Raw genomic sequence first — 9203 nt, 5'->3', positions numbered from 1 at the left:
ACCGGTAACCTTTGACAGTGGGATGGTAACCTAAGAAAACACAAGAAATTGATTTAGGTTGAAGTTTATGGGAAGTGTAAGGTTGAAGCCAGGGGAAACATTGACAACCAAACACTTTAAATGAAGAATAGTCAGGTGAAATCTGAAACAAAACTTCATAAGGACTAAGATTTTGAAGAACAGAACTAGGCATGCGATTAATAAGAAAAGTAGCTGTAGCTACAGCTTCAAACCAATACGTAAAAGGCACACCAGATTGATAGAGTAAAGCAATTGCAGTGTCAGTGATATGTCTATGTTTTCGCTCTGCAATACCATTCTGAGCAGAAGTGTATGGACAGGTTTGTTGATGCACAACACCTTGAGAAGCCAAAAACTAATTCATCCTATGATTGACATATTTAGTACCCCCATCTGTTCGAAAAATCTGAAGGGAAGTGGAAAATTGTTTTTCGACACAGGTCTTAAACTCCACAAACTTATCAAAAACCTCACTTTTGTAGTGTAAAGGATATTGCCAAGTAAATCTGCTATAATCATCAATAAACAGAACATAAAACCTGAAAGCAGATGCTGATTTATTAAATGGACCCCAAACATCACTGTGAACAAGAGAAAGAGGTTAGCATACAGTGGAATTGGACAACTTGAAAGGAAGTCTATGGCTCTTTGCAACACAACAAAATGTGCAAGATAGAGAGGTAACAGAGTTGTCATAAGAAACATTCAAACCCTGAAGAATTTTTTGAAATTTTGGGAAAAAGGGATGACCTAAACGTTGATGCCATAGGGTAGGAGAAACAGCAGTAGAACCCGAAGGAGCAGAGGTAAGAAGTGCCTTTGAAGTAGATGGAGAACCAACAGTTGAAGCAAAACCAACAGGAAACTGATAAAGGCCATTCACTTTAGTACCCGAATGAAGAACCTGTCGCGTAGCCTTGTCCTGAACCACAAAGGAATCAGAATCAAATGTTACAGTGCACCTATTGTCTTTAGTTAACTGATTCACAGAGACTAAGTTGGTAGACATGGTAGGAATATGAAGAACCATGTTCAAACAAAAAGAGTAATGTGGAGTAGGAAGAATACCCTTGCCAGTGTGCTGAATAGGCAATGAATCTCCATTACCAACCATCACTTGATCAGTACCATAATAAGGTTGATAATCCTCAAGATTCTGCAGGTCATTAGTAATATGATTTGTAGCGGCAGAGTCAAGATACCAAGAAGGAGACCCAGAAAATCTAGAATTAAGCCCAGAGTGCCAAGAACCAGAAGAAGGCCCTGCATGCCAAGAATCATAAGCAACAAATGCTCTAGGTTGAGAAGAAACGGAATGAGATGGTGAAGCAGCATTCGTACGAAGCCAACAAGTTTAAGCACCATGCCCAGGTTTGTCACAAATCTGGCAAACAATAGGAGCAGTAGAAGAATTGGATCTGAAATTTGGTTTAAAACCACCTCCCTGAAAACCATGCCCTTGAGAAGCATCGCCTCTTGGAGAAAAACCACCACGAAAACCAAAACCTCCTCCACCACGAGGAGAAAAACCACCACCTCTAAAATTGTTATGAAAACCACCACCTCTGTTAGAGGAAAAACCACCTCTAGCATTAACAAAGGCAACATTAGGATCTATAGAAGACTTTTTAGCCTTGGATTCAATGTGAATAGATTCAGAACATAACAAAGCAGAAACCTAGTCCATAGTAATTGTTCCTAATTGAGCCCTAATTGTGGTAGCAAGAGGGTCATATTCAACTGGTAAACCATTCAAAGCAGCAAGAATCAAATCGTCATCATCTACAGAAGCAGTAACCAAAGCCAATTGATTGGCGATAGCCTTAATTTGTTCAAGATACTCTTCCATAGGTTTTGATTTCTTCGAAACACTACCTAACTTGTTCTTAAGCTGATGAACATGAAACCGAGAAAGAGACGTGAATCGCTTCGCAAGAAAGGACCATACCTCATAACTGGTGGAAAGATGAAGAACCGGTGTGTAAATTGCTGGACTTAGGGTTGCAGTAATGCAACTGAAGAGATGACCATCAATCAGAGACCATGACTGAAAAGCTTCATTGGAGACCTCTTTGCCGTTAGCATCAGTGATTCTCGACGGAGGACGCGAGACCGAACCTTCAACATAACCAATCAATCCATTTGCCCGAAGGATATTCTGAAATTGATGATGCCAGATGAGGTAATTTGAAGAATCGAGTTTGACGGTGACGAACGAACTGAGATTTGAAATGAGAAGAGTAAGAGTGGAGGGAAGCGGGGAAGAAGAAGAAGACGCCATGGCTAGGATCGCTAGGGCTCGGTGGAGCTCTCGGGCTCTGATACCATGAAGGAAAACTGAACCTCTTATTAATTTCTGAATGAATCATTACAAAAGAGAATCAATCTCTTCTTATACAACATACATCAGAATCACTAACTACTTTACTAAAACCAACTATTTTACTAAACCGTGATTACCTTTAACTAATTCTGTTACAACAGAGGCCTAATTGTCTACACACGCATCCACACCATATGAACTACTTTCAGCCAAAAGCCTTTGCTGAAAAGGCTTGCATACAGTAGTAAGACGTAAATCTATGATTGGTCTAATCTCACTAACACTAAATACTCGCGCAGCAAAATTTATATACTCTTATTATTATGCCTTTACACGAAATTAGGATAAAAGTTTATTTATTACTTTTGTCACTAAAAATGCAAGAATAATGCTATTTAAGTGATACCTTTTGAAGTAATGATCTTTTTATAAAGATTTTTGCACTTCATATTTTTGGATACTTGTGATGATTCTTTTTAAATTTGATTTTACTTTCAATAAAATAATATATTTGCGAATTATACTGGGGGCCATTTAAAAAGTTCACATCAAACTCCCGAACATTAAGCTGATCCTACTGCCGCGCACCTAAATTAGTTTTGGAAGACCCAATGCTACTCCTTATTACAGAGGAACGGAGGGAGCAATTAAAGCTGGGCAAAAACTACCTTCTTCGCGACTTTATGGTCGTTGTGGTTGGTGCGAAATGAGTTTGTGTTTAACAATGCAATGTGACAGTTGGGGAAGTGGTTGAAAAGGTAAAATCGAGAGTCGCTATATAAGTAAAGGCAAAACTCGACATTAAGGTCTATACGGTGGAGAATTTTAAGGTTTTTTTTGGATGAGATTAGACTATTAAAGTTGTAAGTCGTGCTTGTGATTTTAGGTGAGGTGTGTTTTTTCCAATGTTCTGTTGGAGGGCGTTATAAGGTGTTTTTTCTTATTTCCTAACCTTTGCTTGATTACGTAAGTATGGTGTGCTTACTGTAATTGAGTCCCTCTCGATGTATCCCTTTGAGCTTGTTATAAAAGTTTCGTTTGTCGAGAAAAAAAAAGCTGGGCACAAAAACTCGTTCCAAAGGAATTAATAGCAGTTAAGACGTTGGAATCTTAAGGAGGAAGACTCTTTGTGTCGCAGTCATTTTGTATTGCAGTCAATATTGCCTTGCCATGGTGTCCACAACCAAGTGCAGCATGAATGACACGTGCTCATAACATATTGAATTTTATTCTTTTAAATGCCACATGCTCTCCCGGTCTTACTTTTGAGAGGACCTTACACTTTCTGAGGAAAATTAGATTTTTAATTGTAGTCTCACAAAATTGGAATGGGGATGCTGCCAAGCAACCCCATCAAACGGGTGCCGAGTTGTCAATTTAGTTGTTCATTTCGATAATTAAGGATTCGGATCTTGACCGAGTAATGAATGGTTCAAATTTGTATGTACTTAGATTCTATCCGAACCGTCCGTACCGAAATGAAAAGTCGGATGCCGCTCGACACCCTGCTTGACAACCTCCCTAGGTCCCACAAAATTAGCATGTGATTCTATTCCAATCATCAATAATGGGTGTACCTAATCATCCAAACTTAGGAAACTAGTAGTAATAGCTTAATTCCAGTTCAGATTCTACTTTTTAGTTTACTGATAATTAATAGGGTTCAATAGAAAATTAATAGAGAAAAATCTCTACGGGCCCCTCTACAGATTGATAAATTATGGGCCCAGCATGAAATTAATAAAAAGTTGGACGTCAGTCCAGTCCACTTCTTCGGACATGCACGCAATCCATTACCAAAAGCGTCCATGTTTAAGGTATCTTTCACATTAATTTGTTGGCTCTAGTACCTAGGGCTGCAATTGAACAGCGCGGCTCAAGACTCAATTCGGTTTGAACTCCTTCAAGCTCGACTCTTAACATAAACGAACAAGCTTGAGCCCAATTTCATAGCTCGTTTCATTAATCGAGTCGAGCACGAGTCAGCTAAGTTCGGTTCGAGTCGGCTTGCGAGCCATGAATTTATTTATGTTCATTACTCCTTTATAAGATGTGGTCGCCTCTTAGCGCACAAAAATTCCGATGGGGAAACAAGAAGTTTTTTCCAAAATGAATCACAAGCAAAACACTCACTCCTCTTCTTTAGTCCTACATCTGTACGCAAACAAATGTCAAAGCCAGTTTCCATTATAAAAAGAGAAGCCACCCTTTCAACTCCTTCAATGTTTCGATCGGTAATAATAACGAGCAGCTCATTCAACCTTTCGAGCTCAAGTAAGCCAACCTTGAGCCTAAGGTCTGCAGTTCGCGTCAAGCTCGACCTAGTTACCTGCCGAGCTCTCGGCTTATGTGTAGCCCTAACTCTACCAAAGTGGGTTGCAAGGGAAAAAAAAAGGGGGGGGGGGGGGGGCGGGGAGGGGTAATTGCGAATCAGTGATAAGTGGAACAAATATTTTTGGAGTGATGGTAAAGTTTTGGGAATCACCGGTCGAATGGAAATAAAAATTTTAATTGTATATACATAGAACTTGAATGGACGCTTCTACCCCCAGGATGTTAAAACTTGAATGAACTTGTATGTTAAAATTTTCAATTGTTGCATCTTGAGTGAACCTACATTGTTCTTTTTGACAATAACATTAATTGCACCCAAATGAGAATGAATGGGTTGATAGTTTGATGTTTTAATCCGACTTTTTGTTTTAGGAAATAATTAAACATTGCTCATTGTATGAACAAATGTTGCACCTTAAGTGAAATTACATGCATGGTAGTATATATAGTACCATTCGACAATAACATGGCACGTGAATGAGGTATATTTCAGACCAAGGGTGTATTTGTCCATGTAAAATATGACTGCCATGATGTTGTCGATATTTTTCCCCTTACAATGAGTTTATGATTCACAAAAGAGGACCATCAATCCGGAAATACTAACCCCATTTCCCATTGATTTGCAATTCCTCCGGCTATCAGGTGTATGATCATGCATTATTTAGATTCTTATAAGAAGAACTTATGACGAAGCTAAAAACACAAGTAGATTTTATTTTGAAAAGCTTTGTCGATTCTTCACATATTTTTATTCATTCACCGAAAGCGCCAAGTAACACTTTTTCATTAAAATGCCAAACATAAGTGTAAACAAAATCAAAACAACTATAAAATTCTTACTTCTAATTAGTCATCCAATTGTTCCATTAATTAATATCCCATCTTTATAAAATTCATAAAAGATGTGTTTCCACAAACAAATACTCCTATATGAGAGTGCACTTATAAGAAATTTGGACAAAGTTAGAGCCACGTTTAAAGATACCACAACTATCATAGACGGGCCTTACTGCATCATTAATTTCGATTATACGGAACAAAAATTAAGAAAATAATTTTGGCACTCCGTATATTCTTTTAGTGTTTAAAATACATGTAAACATAATTTTTAGCCCACACTGAAAGATAAATTAATTTTGGAAAATAATAATGTCAAAACCGTTTTTATTGGTGTCAAAATTTTAGTGCACAAAAAGCTTGTACCATTTGCAATGTACAAAACTTTTATGCACTGGAGTTTTGGCACTAACAAAAACAGTTTTGACATTATCATTTTCCTAAATTTTAGAATGATCATTACCAAAAACTGAAGTGCGAAAATCATACTATCTCGAGAATACAACGCTAACCGTTAGTCTTGCACAAGAAACGAGGTGGCTATATACACATTACTAGGGGACATGAACTATGGAGTATGCATTTATCATATATGTGTGTTGTAGAGAGAGAGAGAGGAGAGAGAGAGGCAGTAGCGGTGGGAAGTGGGATTGTGTTGGAGAAATCGGCGGAGCACCCGTGCCTCCTCGGAAAGAAAATATACTACTTATTCTACTACTGACTACTGGTACGTGAAATATTGCCAAAATCCAAACCTCTGCACTTCTGCACAGTCTTGCATGCAGGACCACATACCCATTTTTACACCCAAAAAAACCCCTATTTTTTGTGTTCTTATCTTTTTTTAATGGAGTTTTCTTTTTCTTTTATATATGTGGGTTCGAATCATCTCTCAGTAGTTTTGAACTGAACGAGACAGTCCAAAACCCTTTTCGGTAAGAGTCTTTAAGTAAATTTGAAATATTAAATTATCCAAAAACGTAGGATTCGAATTTGGATTGTCTCGTCCAGTCTACAAATTAGACCAGAAAGAATCCAATTCCGTTGTATGTATAGCTAGCCCTCCTCAATGGAGTTTTCGTTTTCTTTTGTATGTGGGTTTGAATCATCTCCGATAGTTTTGAACTAAACGAGACAATCCAAAATCCTTTCCGGTAAGTTCCTGAGTAAAAATTCGAACCATAAATTATCAAAAAATATATGATTTAGATTTGAATTGTCTCGTCCCGTCCATAAATTAGACCGGAAAAGATCCAATTTTGTTGTACGTATCTAGCCCTCCTGGATGAGAATTCCAAGGAAAAGTTGTTAACTTTATTAAAGAGCCCAAAAAAGAGGGGGTCCAAAGCCATGCCCCGCATAGGTGAATTAATTAATAGTCTTTCTTGTTTTTCCCAACACTCTCACTCTTCTTCTGCATGCCCTTTCTCTTTTTGTTATTGTCTTCTTTCTTTAGAGAAAAGACACAAATATGGTACATATATTTTACCCTATATATGGAATCAAAAGGCATCGAATGATCGATCGCGAAAAGAATAGAGATTTCGTTGGATGGGTAATTAGTACGATAAGCGCATTTTTGCATGATTAAATATGGGACAAAAAGTTGCATGCATGAGGTTGTTGCAGTAAAGGTGTTTGTGAAATAAAGTTTTTGCAGTTTTGAACTTATGATTAAACTATAGCTCATCAAGAGAATGGAGAGCTTATTTCAATCACCTAGTTTAGAGTTCAATCCTGTCCCTATTCACCTTTAGTAATATGCTACACTAATATGAGTTTTGTTGGATATCATAGAATACGGTAACCTCAAACAGAGCTCAATGGAAAAAACAAACTTATGTAGGATATCATGGGACTTTGGACACGGTTTGGTTTGGTTTGGTTTGGTTTGGTTTGGTTTCTTCCAAACATTGAATTATGAAAAGATTCGGTTTGGTTTAATTTAATTGAGTTAGATTGTGAGTCATATATAATTAGGTGTTGTTTGACAAAACTGAAAAATTAAATACTGAAAGCTGAATTTTTGAAGCTGAAAAGCTATTTTATAAATATATTAAGCACTGAATTAAAAAATGATGAATAAATTTTTGTTTCATTAATTATATTGATTTCTTTTTAATTTTACTAATGGTCACCAATGTATTTGTGTGGTGGAGTAGTGATTGTGCATGGTGCCGCGATGATGGAATGGTGGAGGTGATTGGCGGTGAGGGGTGGTGGCGTGGTGGCAGTATAATGGTAGAGCAGAGGCAGGGGTGGTAGTGATAGCGGCGTGCAGAGTGGTGGCACTGGGGTATTGGTGGGCGAGTGGTGGTGGTATCTATAGTAGCTATGGTGCCAGTGGTAGCCAAATTGGTGGTGGTAGAGTAACGGTGGTGGTGACATCAATGATACTGATGGCGCGCGGTGTGGAGGGTAATGGTTGAGGAGAAAATAAAGGTTGAATGCAAGTACTCATAAATTCAGTGAAACTACTTAATTTTACATTTGAAGAGGTACTTAATCTTTTTAATCAATGTAAAATGTGATTGTCAAACCTATTTAAATACAGTATCACTTACTCCTTCTGTCCCAAATTCTTGTTCCTCTATGATTTTACGTACAATTTTCAGTAGCCTATATCTCTCAATATGTATGTCATTTTTTATGTTTTTGAAATTATTGTTTTATAGAAATAATTGAAATTTATCAAACAAGATTCATATTGTATATTTTTAACTATATACATTGGGAGATAAAGACCATTGAAAATTGCACGTAAAATCGTAGAGGACCAAGAATTTGGACAGAGAGAGTATTACTTAATTCATTTAGTTTTAATTAAGTGTAATCAAACAACCCCTTAATCTAGTCCACATAATATATGTTGTACAAATTTTTCTTCGGCTTCTATTAGGTGTTGATATGTAGAACAATTTGTGTGTATCAACTATCAACATTCATCTCAAATGTTGGAGTAAAGAATTACACTAAGAAATTACTTGAATTTACTGCCTTGTTTGCTCTCCCTGTAAAAAGGTTGCATGTCTGCATCTGTCTCAGCCATATGGCAGAATCAGAAAATCTCAAAAGCCAAACAAGCTATCTAGGCCTAGGAGTGCTCATTCCTGTCTTTAATATTGAGCTCTGCTAACAGCAGAGACATTTCGCAGAGAACCACGCAGAGATAAACGCGTTTGGCCCCATTTCGGGTTCCAAAAAAATCTAGAAAAATATCCATAAATTTTTGAATATTATTTTATGGGGCCCTGTAAAAAATTAGCTCCAGTGGATATCGGTAAGTATTATTTTTTGATTCGTAGAGGCGAAACTGCTCAGTTCGCCCTTACGAATCAAAAAATAATACTTACCGATATCCACTGGAGCTGATTTTTTACAGAGCCCCATAAAATAATATTCAAAAATTTATGGATATTTTTCTAGATTTTTTTGAGATCCGAAATGAGGCCAAACACGTTTGTCTCTACGTGGTTCTCTGCAAATTGTCTCTGCTCATAGTTTTTTTGTTTAATATTCTAGGTTTTGGGTAATCAAACCCTTAGGAGTGGGGGCTGAAAAACAGTGTTTGGGATTCTAACCTTTCCTTTTGACTTGGACTCTTCAAACCTCCAATCCCATCCATTTGCATTTAAGATAAGATGAAAAAAGAAACAAGAAAATGTTTGATACGGAAACAAAACAA

The sequence above is a fragment of the Rhododendron vialii genome, chromosome 5a (assembly GCF_030253575.1).
Source record: "Rhododendron vialii isolate Sample 1 chromosome 5a, ASM3025357v1".
Taxonomy (NCBI): domain Eukaryota; kingdom Viridiplantae; phylum Streptophyta; class Magnoliopsida; order Ericales; family Ericaceae; genus Rhododendron; species Rhododendron vialii.
Note: the sequence above shows the minus strand (reverse complement) of the source record.